This window comes from Manis javanica, chromosome 3 (assembly GCF_040802235.1).
Source record: "Manis javanica isolate MJ-LG chromosome 3, MJ_LKY, whole genome shotgun sequence".
Lineage (NCBI taxonomy): Eukaryota > Metazoa > Chordata > Mammalia > Pholidota > Manidae > Manis > Manis javanica.
In genome coordinates, this window is record NC_133158.1 from 9,864,893 (window position 1) to 9,879,176 (window position 14,284).

At 38.4% G+C, this 14,284-nt stretch overlaps 1 long non-coding RNA gene across 1 annotated transcript in view; it reads left to right on the plus strand.

Annotated features, from left to right (window-relative positions):
- LOC140848312 (uncharacterized) overlaps positions 1–14,284 on the plus strand; it is a 65,747-nt gene that overhangs the window by 25,590 nt on the left and 25,873 nt on the right. Inside the window, exon 2 of the long non-coding RNA XR_012128922.1 lies at positions 10,250–10,346. This is a non-coding gene — a long non-coding RNA (uncharacterized lncRNA). The remainder of the gene's footprint in view (positions 1–10,249; positions 10,347–14,284) is intronic.

The window sequence follows — 14,284 nt, forward strand, 5'->3', positions numbered from 1 at the left end:
TCAAGTCTAAAACCTTGTAGAGAATGACTGGACATAAAGGAAAAGATTGTGGAAATGTGAAGGAGAAAATAGTAAAATAGCTCAATAACTGGACATATGAGTATAAAGAAAAAGACAAGTTGGAAATTGTTGCTTAGGAAGTTAGGCATAAAGTAGAGAAGAGCCATGGTTTAGAGCTGGTAAATTAAAAAGCACTACTTTTTTAACAAAAATAATGCTGGTTCATTGTAGAAATAGAACTCACCTATAATCACTCCGCCCAAGGATAAACAAAATTAGAATAGTTTGTCTTTCTTTTATGCCTAGATATTTACACTTATTTGGAAAGTTGAGACTTTATTAGGATTATTTATTACAACTTACTTGTTTAATATTTTATGATCATTCTTCTACATCATTGATCATCCAAAACATGATTTTTACATTAATTTTTTCACTTAATTATTCAATATTTCAGATGTATGAAGGGGTATAAGGAATGATTATTATGAACTATACCCACCACCCAGTTTAAGAAATAAATAATCATGAACACAGTTGAAGCTTTCTGCAGATACCTCTGGAATAACACTCTTTTCTTCCCACTTCTGCAATGAAGCATGTTCCTTTTTCTGGCTGTGTAATATTCCCTTATAGAACTGTATCATAACTGTATTATATCATTTGTATGTGTTTTAAACGTTGCTAATTTTCATTATTATAAATAACAGTGAGATGAATATCATTATACATTTTTGCATACATATCTATAATTATTTCCTTAGGACAAATTCCTAGAAGTAAAATTGCCATTGCCCAAGGTAAGAACACTTTGCTACATATTGCCAGGTTACCCTCCAGCAAAGCTCTATCCAAGTGCACCCCATATCACCCCCAGCATTGTGCGAAAGACCTTATAAAATAGCTGCTCATAGAACACTGGGGAAACATCATGAAGTTTGTTGTTAGTCCATTTCAACTAGCTAACCGATGTCTGTTCCTGGGCACTGAGGGTACAGAGGCAAGAGAACCCTGTCCATCTAGCAGAGAAGTATAGCACTGGAATAGAAAAATAACACTGGGATGGGAGGCAGAAGATGCGTGTGCTGCAGAGGTAACCTAGTAAAGTGGCTAGAGCACTGCTTTGGGAGCCAGACTTCCTCCTTGGGCAACTTATTTAACTTCTCTGTGCCCCAGTTTCCTTACCTATAAAATAAGAATAATCAGACTTGTCCAGCATAATCCATTAATCCAAGGCTAAAAGGACACAATACACAGTGCCACTCACTTGAACTGCAATGTCACTAACTCACCTGCATGCCCAGTATCTGATGGAAAAGGCAAAAGCTAGAAAGGGAGGGCAGAGTAGCAATTGGAATATAGAAGTAAGACAGGAGGATAGGCAGGGAGGAGAGCAATAAGGTTTGTGCTTATAACACAAAAATGCAATTACCTTCCTATGTAAGAGGGCCCAGGAAATGCTCCATGCTTATTCTCCTGTGTCCCTGCCTGTGTCATCCCCAAAACAGATTAACTAAATGCTTTATGACTATGATCCACTCTGCCTGCCTAAGGCTACATCTGAGCTGTACAAAGGCAAGCTACTATAAGGGCCTTGGCTCTCGTGCAGCGGAGTATACTTTCTGTTGCCAAGAAAAAAGGAAAGTGCTCTCTTTAACTGCACATCCAGTATAATCCTAGTGCATTGATATAACCCATATATCATGTATAAAAAAGCACACTGTAGACAGTATATTGCTTAAGCTCTCATATATATATATATTTTTATTTGCATGTGTATGTGTATGTATCTATATACACATATATATACACACATGCAAATAAAACAGTAATTCATTCATCCAAGTAATAATTCTTTAAAAAGTATTTACTGAGGACATCCTATGTGCCAGGCCCTGTGCTCCATGCTGGGGGATATAATGCGGATATGGTTGCTGCTCTAGGGGAGTTGCCATTCTATCACCCATATCTTATATACTTACATATTGTTTGATAGTTTAAAAAATAATGATTAGGTATTACTGGACTAATAAAAAAATAACTTTTTTGTTGTTAGAATAATGAATGATCTGCACCAGCTGTGTGACAGAGACAGCCAAACAAATGAAAATACAACAAAGCAAATAAATAGATCAAAGAAAGCAGAGAAAGCCATGATTAAAAGAAACACACACACACTTTAGGAAAGGCAGGGGATTGAAATGAATCTGCTGTTCTTAAGGAGCTCGTGTAATAATCTTTTAGAACAGGGGTTAGTAAGCCTTTCCTCTAAAGGGCCCAATAGTAAATATTTTAGGCTTTTCAAACCATGTGGTCTCTGACACAACTACTCAGCTCTGCCATTGCAGCGTGAAATCAGCCAGCCATGGACCATACATTTCTGGATAGGCATGGCTGTGTTCTAAAAACCCGTATTTATGGGCACCCACATTTGAATGGCATGATTTTCACATGTTGTAAAATAATTCTTCTTATAAGATTTTTAACCATTTAAAACTATAAAAATCATGCTTAACTTGTGTAGTAGATTTTGTCCATGGACCGTAGATTGCTGATTTCTGATTTAAACAACTACATAATAATACATTCTATGGAAATTCCAAGCTATTTCATGGACATTCCAAACTCTTCTGAGTGAATCCCCAACTGGTGACATGTAGATCATTTCCATTTTTTCCCTGTCATCTATAGTGCTGTGATGAGCATCTGTATACATGCATTTTTGCATCCTTGAATGTGTAAATTACTATCTTTTACGTTTCTGAATCCACATCCATGCCCCAGCATGAACCCATTTGAAAAGATTATACAGAGGTGTTCTTTAGACAGCCCTGCTGAGCTCCAAATGCAGAGGATAATACAGGCATTTTTACTCACCAACCTAATAATTCTGTTTTTAAAGGGCTGTCAGATCACCTGATGTGAGTTATTCTGTATAGACCCTGCTGCTTGTTTTCAGTGATCCATCGTCCTCAGTTGCTGCAGGACTCTGAAGATGGCCTTCACGGTTTCCTCCAGGAGGCTGTCAGAAACACTCTTCAGCCATTTGCTAGGCCACCCTGCCTCTCCGAGATATCCCTACTCCGAGCATCTCTCACTAGGTTCCTCTTCCTATTTTTGTTTTAGATATTCAGTCAGTTTGATATGAGATTTCCTTACTACCTCCACTGGAACTCGAGTATTTGGATGAGTGTTAGGTTAGTACATCTTTTGTTCCCAGGGAGCCACAACTTGTATTTATTCATGACCTGTCCATACAATTTCTATTTTTTCATTTTGTTTGTATCACTTTAAGTTTTTAAAAGAAAGGTTTTTTGAAACATTTTTTTTTTTGCAGAAGAAATACAGGATTGTGAGAAAACAAGTACAAGCTAATTAAACTCTAAAGTAGACTGTGAAAGTCCTCTCCTATGCCTCACCAACAACTTTCAACCCCCGCCTCCCCAGAGGCAGCCATGATTCTCAGTCAGATAGGCCTTTAGCTACAATGCTGCTTATCTGTGTGACCTTGGACAAGTCACTTAACTTCTCTGAGCCTTAGGGTCTTCATCTGTAAAATGAGAATGATAATTCATATTATCTTAACTGGAAATTATGCCTATAAAGCATTTAACACAGTACAGTGCCTGAACATAGTAATGCTAAAAAACAATAGCTACGTTAGTATTATTATTAACATCTTTGCATTGTCATTCCTCTGTGCAAATGTGGTCATCTTTTTTTTTAAATTAATTAATTTATTTTGTTGTCATTAATCTACAATTACATGAAGAATATTATGTTTACTAGGGTCCCCCCTTCACCAAGTACCCCCCACAAACCCCATTACAGTACTGTCCATCAGCATAGTAAGATGCTGTAGAATCACTACTTGTCTTCTCTGTGTTGCACAGCCCTCCCCATGCCCCCCCCACATTATACATGCTAATCGTAATGTCCCCTTTCTTTTTCCCCACCCTTATCCCTCCCTGCCCTCCCTTTCTCCCAGTGCCTTTCCCTTTGGTAACTGTTAGTCCATTCTTAGGTTCTATGTTTCTGCTGCTGTTTTGTTCCTTCAGTCTTTCTTTGTTCCTATAGTCTTTGGGTTTGAGGTGAGTCTCTTGTAAGCAGCATAGAGATGGGTCTTCCTTTTTTATCCGTTCTATTATTCTGTGTCTTTTGATTGGTGCATTCAGTACATTTACATTTAGGGTGATTATTGAAAGATATGTACTTATTGCCATTGCAGGCTTTAGATTCATGGTTGCCAAAGATTCAACGTTAGCTTCTTTAGTATCTTACTGTCTAACTTAACTCACTTATTGAGCTATTTTAGACACTGTCTGGTCATTCTTTATTTTTCTCCCTTCTTATTCCTCCTCCTCCGTTCTTTATATGTTGGTTGTTTTATTCTGTGCTCTTTTGTGCTTCCTTTAACTGCTTTTGTGGGTAGTTGATTTTATTTTTTGCCTTTAGTTAGTATTTGGTTGGTCTGCTTTCTTTGCTGTGATTTTATTTTCTCTGGTGACATCTGTTTAGTTTTAGGAGTGCTCCTGTCTAGAACAGTCCCTCTAAAATACCCTGTAGAGGTGGTTTGTGGGAGGCAAATTCCCTCAACTTTTGCTTGTCTGGGAATTGTTTAATCCCACCATCATATTTAAATGATAATCGTGCTGGATACAGTATCCTTGGTTCAAGGCCCTTCTGTTTCATTGCATTAAATATATCATGCCATTCTCTTCTGGCCTGTAAGGTTTCTGTTGGGAAGTCTGATGATAGCCTGATGGGTTTTCCTTTGTAGGTGACCTTTTTCCTCTCTCTAGCTGCCTTTAAAACTCTGTCCTAGTTCTTGATCTTTGCTATTTTAATTATCATGTGTCTTGGTGTTGTCCTGCTTGGATCCTTTCTGTTGGGAGTTCTGTACACTTCCATGGTCTGATCAGTTATTTTCACCCCCAGTTTGGGGAAGTTTTCAGCAATTATTTCTTCAGATACTCTTTCTATTCCTTTTTCTCTCTCTTCTTCTTCTGGTACCCCTATAATGCAGGTATTGTTCCTTTTGTATTGTTTCATTCCTGAAGATCCTTTTATCTCTCTCTGCATCAACTTCTATGCATTCCTGTTCTCTGGTTTCTATTCCATCAACAGCCTCTTGCATCTTATCCATTCTGTTTATAAATCCTTCCAGAGATTGTTTCATTTCTGTAATCTCACTCCGGACATCTGTAATCTCCCTCTGGACATCTGTAATCTCCCTCCAGACTTCATCCCTTAGCTCTTGCATATTTCTCTGCATCTCCATCAGTATGGTTATAAGTTTTATTTTTAATTCTTTTTCAGGAAGACTGGTTAGGTCTATCTCCTTCTCAGGGTTTGCCTCTGTGATCTTGGTCTGTATCAATTTCTTCTGCCTTTTCATGGCGATAGATATATTTGTGGGGAGCTGGTGTGTGTGTTGAGAAAGAGAAAGTCCCTTCTTGCCACTTTATGGCCCTACTCTCTGGGAGAACAGCGTCCCCTAGTGGCTTGTGCTGGGAAGCTGCGTCCAGACAGGGCTTCTGATCTTGCCCAGCTGCTATGGAGTTTATTTAGCTCTGCAGTTGCTGTGGGCATGGCCGGCCTCAGGCTGCTGCTCCAATATGGTGGAGCCACATCAGAGGGGGGACAGGCGGGAGGCTGTTCATCGCAGTAAGGGGCCTCCAAGCTGCGCTGTGGGGGTTCGGGCATGCAGAGCTCCCTGAGGTTTGCAGCTGCTGGGCTAAGTGTCCCAGGGCACTTCCGTCCAGCTGTGGGGTCCCGGTCCCTTTAAGACTTCCAAAAAGCACTCACTTTTCTTTGTCCTGGGTGCGCCAGCTGCGGGGACCCACTCACAGGTCTTACTGTCCTGTTTCCCTAGTATCCAGGACCCCACGCATGCACTGTGTCTGTGCTCTGGTGTGGATGGCTAGGGCTGGGTATTTAGCAGTCCTGGACTCCCTCTCCCTCCCTGCTCTGACTTCTCTCCTCCCACCCAGAGCTGGGGTGTGGGGCGCTCAGGTCCCTCCGGGCCGGAGCTTGTATCTTACCCCCTTCGTGAGGCACTGGGTTCTCGCAGGTGTGGATGTGGTCTGGATGTTGTCCTGTGTCTTCTGGTCTCTCTTTTAGGATTAGTTGTATTTGTTGTATTTTCAAAAATATATTTGGTTTTGGGGGGAGATTTCCGCTGCTCTACTCACACCGCCATCTTGGTTCTCTCTACGTGGTCATTGTTTTTTAACATAATGTAGAATTTTTTAGCATAAGTAATGTTATTCTATGAATAAACTTTTGTAACTTTTTGATTTTTTAGTCACTTTACTTACCTGGAACATCTATCTTTCTTTGATCTATTATTTTTATTACTCTGTAGAATTCAAATGCATTGGTATCCTTTTATTTGTTTAATCATTCCACTATTGATGATTATTTAGGTTTTCAACTTAGGTTTTCAATGCTGGAAGGAAAATCCTTGAACATATAGGCTGGGTATTTTCTTAGGACCTGTTCGAAAAATGGAATTGCTGTTTCAGTAGTTATAGACATTTTTTATTTTAATAGTTAAGGCCCAAGGCAGTCATCTGTTCAGCTTTCTGCCTTCCAGGGCCTCATAGAGCTGCACCTCCTGGTCCTTCTGCTGGTAGAAAGGACATGTGATTTAGCCAATAAGTTGTGAGTACAAGGAACAAATATCACCGCCATTTTATTGACAATTTGAAACCTTCCAGGGTCTCCTTTATCTTCTGCCACAGTGACCAGTGATATTCCAGACAGTGGCCACTCCACCAGCCTGAGTCCTGTAGTGAGGACAATGTGGGACAGAGCTTCAGATGACCCACCACAAACGTACAGCATGAATGGGAAAGAAATATTGGTTGCTTAAGCCACCATTATTTGGAGGTTTTTGGTTACTTTGGTATAAAATGATTGATACACTGCCCAGTTTCTCTACCAAGTAGTCTAAACTAGTTCCCACCCCTACAAAAAATAAGTGAAAGAGCCTGTTTTACTATACTTCTTTGGTAATTTTTTAAAATTTTATAGATTTCTCTTTTCCATTAGTCCTATTAGAGACAGACAGAGCAAAAAAAGGTGCATAATGCCTCAGCCACTTACCAAGGCTGTATTAATTCAGCATGCTTCCTTATTTGCAAATCCCATTTTTTTTCCAAAATACCCCCATACTAATATACAACTAAAAGCCATTCTCATGTTCTTTAGTTTCTTTTTTCCCCCATATTAACCTAGTTTCCTTTTTATTAGACTCATTTTGTGCTCATAAGCCTTAGAAGTGCACTATAATCCTATCTGTGTTTCTCCCTGTCATCTTGATTTTTACAAGATATTTCTTTCCCTTCAGAGAGAAATGAGTAGTCACTGTATTTTAAATGTGACTCTGTTGAATAGTCCTTTTAAAAAAAATCACACTAACAACTCCGTATCTCTTACCTTCATTTTTAACAAGGGGTAACAAATGTAGTGTATATCTAAAACCTAGCCACTCTGACAACCAACTTAAGCACCACTTACTTCATGAAGCTGTTTCTCATCATCCTCAGCTCAAGATAGTTATTCCCCCCTCTAAATACGTATGTACTTTTCTATATCTTTTTCACAGTTCTCACTTTGTTGACTTGCAATTAGGTGGGTCTGCTTTGTGATCTCTACCCTTCCTGTGTCCTCTGCAGTAACATCATTTATTTGCAACATATTTTGCTATCATTGCATTACAAGTTATATCCTTGGGTAACAGCTCTCATTGGGAGAGAGGGAAGGCATTTGATCAAATCACCAGTGTGAAGCAAGACCTCCCCAAGAGGTATTTAAAAAGCCTAGGAACCTTAAATATGAATGCTCAAATTCTCAAACCTCAAGTGCATTGTTGTGTATTTTTTCTACAAGTTAAATGATTCTTCTATTGAAAAAATTCCAGAAAGAAAGGAAACAAAATGTATTTCATTATAACCATTGGCATCTGAACAAACTCTTCACTGGGATGTATCTATCTCTGGCTTTGAAGGATTGTTGTAGGACAGTGTGAATTCACTCAGGCCGAATTGGTTAAGTAGAAGCTATGCTTTTGTGTGTGTGTGTGTGTGTGTGTGTGTGTGTGTGTGTGTGTGGTGGAATGTAAGTTCCAAGAGTTGTTCCATAAGCAATTGTTCAGTACATAGTTAGAGATAGGTCATTATAAATTACCTTCCCAATCCTTGCTGCAATAAAAGTGAATCTAGCACCAAATTCTGTCACACTAACGTTTATTAGATAAGCATTACCAACAAGCAGGCACAAAAACAGTCAAATAACCTCCAAGCTTGACATCCCAGCTCTCTGCCCTGTTTGCTCTGACCATTCTTTGCATCACAAATTCTCTCGAGACAAGCCTAACAACATTCTTGACTCAGGATTTAGTTAGCCTCCTAGCCAGCATAAGGCAACCAGAATCATCAAACTTAGTTAACGGAGATTGGACCATATTAGAGTCAAGCCCTAACACCATTCCAAAAGTTGGATGGTGAAAACCTCACTAGAATGTTATGTCCTGCTCCTGTAAGATTGGGAAATGTCTCTAATATTTTTATTTAATCTTCATAACTTGAACACCAGTCATTTTACCAATGGAAACCCACTTCTAACATTTATTGTGCTAATTAATAAGACCTTTGGTATTGGTCAAGGATAAATACAGTTGAAGCACTTGTGGTTAAATTCATCTGAAGTTCTGTCTTAAGAATAAATGCAGACTGGACATTTACAGAGCATATTCCCAACCAGAGAGACTGACTGCCCAAGGGTGTAGCTTAAACTAATCAACCACATACTTCTATCATACTATCTCTGCTGCCTTAATTTAAAATCAATTACAGACATCAAAACACAAGAGGTCACTCATATAAGATGCTGTAACACAAAAATTAGGGTATTTAACCCATCTCTTGAAACCTGTGTAGGGGTGTGAAACCTGAGGGTACTTGAAGAGGGGGGAGGCATCCCAGTCATACTGGCTTTTACGGCAGTGTAATAAAAAGGAGAATTTGATTCCTTAGGAAGACATTTCTCCTGGTAGGTTACCTGTGTATGGTGGGAATGGTTGAGATGTTAAGTCCCTGCTCTCCAACAGATTTGTCAGAGAGACTGTATCCTATATGTCTACCCCCAGACCCCATTCAAGAATTGGAAGACTTCTAACACACTGCTGTAAAACTGGGTGTAAAAAGCAGTAGATGCTTTATTCTTTATTGTCTTTATGAAGGATATAATGGAGGCAAGACCTTCTCTTTGCTCACCCTAAGCTGCTCCTTCTCACCCCCCACCTGCATCTCACCTCCTCAGTTCAGACATATAGTTGATATAGATGATATAGATGTAGATGTTGAGTTGATATAGTTGTAGTTGTAGATATAGATGTAGAGTTGAAAAAGGTAGCTCTGAACAGTCCTTACTCTCCTTCCTCCTCCTGCCCCCCATCACTTTTCTCACTGAAGGATATAGTTTTTGTGGCCATTGTATTTTGTGTAACATCTTTCTGTGTGTCCCTGTAATCCCCCCACCAAGTCAAGGGTCAGCATTTTAGTGTACAAATGATTGTACATAGCTTTTTATTATTGCTTCACTATTTACATAATGCTTTTTAAGTGTTTTTAAAATGTGTATTAGGTCAGTGTTAATGGATAAAAAGTGTTGAATGGTAAGGCTCTGAGTATGTATCTAGATTTTTTTTTTGCAATAATTTTTTCAGAAATAATTTCCCATTATGTCTTTGCACTGTGAATTGCATTTTTCCTGAGATATATCCTTGACTTGGGATATGGATTCCCTATGTACTCAGTAATGACTTATATCCTCATTAGAGCATTCCAAGGGCAGGATCTATACCTCTTTCATGTTTGTATGTCCAGTATCTAGCTCAGTGCAAAGGAAACATAATGGGCCTTCAGTATGGATTTGAGTAGGTGTATGGGTACTTGGGTAAGCATGAGTACTTGTGTCTACTTTGCTGTTATTCTTGCTGCATATAGGCTTGCTTTTGTTCTGAAATTATTTTTATAGTTCTGTGTGTTTAATTGTATCCTAAGTGCACACAGAAGAAGATTAGAATGTTACAGATAAATGGCCCTCATGAATTCAAGAGTAAAACTGCTTTCTTGTTTTCAATATGATCTTCCATAATGGTACTGATTAAAAGTTTTCAGTATACTTGCTTTTGAACGTAATCCTCTTTGTGTCTGTCTCTCTGTCTTTCTCTTTCTCTCAGAATACCATGGGCCAGGCTCTGGAGCTAATTGCTGGAAATGAGAATAATATAACTAGCCTTGCAAGAACATTTTCATTTGCCTGAACTAGACACAAAGGTGAGGGAAGGACTTACTGCCCTCAGTAATCGGCCTTGTAAGTATATAGCTATTGATACCTGAAACAGGAGCCACATAAGGAATGAGGAGGAGACAGTCCAGGGGTTCCACAGAGCATGACAACAGCAAATTATCTGTTGACAGAAGGGAAAAAGTGATAGCCAACCAACATAGCTGTATCTCTTACCACTTCCATCAGCTTCTCTCAAGCTTTAGTCATAAATGGTAGGGGAAACATGTAACTCCCTGAGTAGATGGAAATTCTGGCTCCAGCTATGGCTAAAATTGATAATAAGTAACATGGGAATAGTTAAGAGTATACAGACACAATGGGGAAACAGAGACACTTCTAAGGTTATTTCATTCAGTAATTTCCTGAGCAAGCTGGATTCAAAGCCCTGACATGATACTGGGAGTAAGAGTCACAGAAATAAGGAAGACAGTCTCTAGTCTCAAAGGCCTTTGAATAGACTAAGACCTGTCCATACCAACTCTAAAAAAATAGAGCATTCCTACAGATACTCATGTAAGACTACCACATATGCATGAATATGAGGTAAGTTTTTATTTTTATCATTTATCCATGAGAAAGAAGAGATAAGCTTTATATTTGAGTTCTTACCAAGTCTCTTATTATAGAACATGCACTCAAATATTTTAATTTGAAGAATAAGTTCCTGAAGCAGAATCATCTTCAACGATACTAGTTTGGGGTGATTTTATGGAGGTCATCTGATACTGCTTTTTAAAAACAAAGAAAAAGACAGATTTAAGACAGACTTAGAAAGCATTCCTGAATGTGTCGTCTCACAAATCCAAGAGTCATATTATTGGTAAACAAACCTGTGAAAGATCACTTTAGAAGCAATTCAGGACTTCCACGTCAGCAGGACAGACATTAAATAAACCACACTGCTGAATGAACCAAGTAAAAAGCTGGATTAAAGATACAAAAACGTCTGTTTGAGTGCTTTGCTGGCTGGGCTGGGGTGGAAAGCAGGATTCTCCAGTAGCTAGCAAAAGAAAGGAGGGTTCCTGGGAGACATTCTTCTGAGACCAGGGAACTTGGACCTTGGCACTGACAGCTGATCAGAGTGGGCGCCTGAGAAGCAGGGTTGGGGGTGCAGGGGGTACTGATTTGGTATTTTCATGGAAGTGCTGTCCCGAATAGGCTGTACCCTTGGTATAAGGAGCAAAGAGAAGTAAATCTTCTAAACTAAAAGGAACCAGAAGAAATCAGCTCTGGGTGAAGACAGGAAAACAAAAACAAAAGCAAAAACAAAACAAAACTCCCCTGAGAATTTGTAACTGCAAGCCAGCTCTCACCTAGGTTTGTAGTTTGAATTCTACCTATGTGATTCCAGAACACTTCCAGAATAAACTTTAATATAAAGTAGGAAAGGACAATTTAAAGGCTGTCTTTTCATCCATGGAGCTACAACAACAACAACAAAAACATTAGTTTCTTTATTACACGAGTAAACTTAACATATTTTTAAAAACCCAAAAAATATAAAGCAAGAAGAAAAAATATATGAGCAATTTCCAACAAACTCTGTGTATTCATCTGAATGAATAAGTCATAGAGAGTTTTAAGGATAGCAACCAAAGATAGCTGTGATAGCAAAATACAGTGGCATACTGTAAAGAATTATTTATTTTAACTGCTTTCTTACTCCTTTTTTTTTTTTTTTGCCTTTCATGTGAGAAGAATGAGATAAAGATATTTGGAACAAAGTTATATGGTGCTTCTTATTAATTTGCTAAAGTAATGGCAGCTAGTAGTTTTCTTTAATTATGTTAATATTCAAGCTTACCAGTAATGATATTAGACTTCCCCTAGATGCCATGAGACTTAGACAAGCATTTAACCCTGAGAAGTTCTCAAAAGTCTTTGAAAACAAATAGTGGACATAGAGGGAAAAAGGTTAGATCCTGATAAGTCTTCAGGTCACCAGGGAACAGTAATATAAAGGGAAAAATTATCTTGGCATATCAGTGTTTTCCTCTGGCAATCAGCCTCAGTCTTCTAGATGTTCAATGTGCCCTACTTGGTCAAAGAGAACCAAAGAAGGCCATAAAGCACATCATTTGAATAGTAAGTCTCCAAATTTCATCCAAATTTTTCTTCCTCTGTTACATGATTTGCCTATCCTTCAACATTTCTTTTAACAGATACCCCTTCTATATATAATTTCAACTAACTCAGGCATTGCTATGAATTTAGCTGATGATAGACAATGAGATGAGGTTAATGCTCACCAAATGCCTAAATAATTAGTAGCTCTATTGTGGGAACAGGTCTTCGTAGTCAGACTGGAACTATTTTAAATCCCAAATCAACATGTCTCAACATGATTCCCTTCAAACTATGGAAACAGGTCTGCATAGTACTTTATTAAATATAAAGGCACTTCTTACATAAATCAAATGTAATCCAATCTTTGTGATGAATGTCTTCAGTGGGAAAAGTTAGATCCCACCCTCATTATTTCTAAGGCAGTCTATAATAAATAGGTGGATGATTGTTCTTTAACATAAATCAGGTGTCTACCCACACTCACTAAAAATTGGCAAAAATATTGTATTACATTGCACTTTAAGCTAGAACATAAAGTTCTAGCTTGAGTGTACCTTGAAATAAAAAGAAGCATTTTGGAGAGAACATTTGTTGGTTGCCTCCCCTACAAACCTTCTAGCCTTCTGCCTTTTTTATAGGACCTCAAACTTCTCCGGCATGAGGTTGGGCTGGAATTTAACTCTTTAAAGAATTCAAGGGTGGGCCCTGGTCGCCTTATTTCAACCAGTGTTTCCTTCTTGCAGCCAGAGTGAATTGCTTTTTGGAGGCATTCTGAGAAACAAGTGTCTTCTTTTTTCTGTGGAAGCTACGGGAAGAGTTCGTTCTTTCTCCCCTCTGGTAAAACAGAAAAGTGTGGCCTGTATTCCTGCTACTAGCCTTTTGTGGACATGAAAGTTGCCAATCTTGAAATGAAAGTGATTATGGGGAAACAAACTGGTCTCCTGGTTGAGCCACTAGATCAGTCTGTACCTGAAGCCTCCCCTACCACTGGACTTAAATAAGCTGATAAAATCCCTTTATTGTTTAAGTTAGTCTAAGCTGGGTTTTGTGTTACTTGTAGCCAAACGATTGTACATAAAAGATGCTTGCAACCTAATTAATTCTTTTATTTTAATTGAAGTTATTGTTGATATACAATCTTACATTGGTTTCAAACACACAGAACAGTGGTTCGACAGTTGCCCATATTATTAAATTCTTACCCTTCTAGTGCAGTTACTATCTGTCAACATAGAAAGATGTTACAAACATTGACTATATTCTCCATGCTGTACTACTGTCCCCATGACCAACTTATATTGTGATTGCAAATTATTGTGCCTCTTTAGCCCCCTCACCTTCCCCACCCACCTACCCCAACCTCTCCCCCATGGGAACCACTAGTTACTTCTTAGTGTCTGTGAGTCTATTGCTGTTTTGTTCATTCTGTTTTGCTTTGTTTTTATATTCTACAAATAAGTGAAATTATATGGTATATGTATTTCTCCACCTGGCATATTTCACTGAGCATAATACCCTCTAGATCCATCCATGTTGTTGCAAATGGCAGGATTTCTTTTCTTTTTGTGACTGAATAATATTCTATTGTGTATATGTACCACATCTTCTTTATCCATTGATCTATTGATGGGCGCTCAGCAACTTGCTTAATTATTAACTGAGGCTGAAGTTAAATTAGAAGATAAACATCCTTTAAAAACCAAACTTAAATAAAATTATCCAGATATCTTAAAGAGGCACAGTTTAGACAGTATAGGGCATATTGCTTGACAAGAAAATGTAGCCTGGAATTTGGTAAAGTTGAATCTGTTACAACTAAAAGATTTTAACACTAACATGTAGAGCAGACCATTATTGC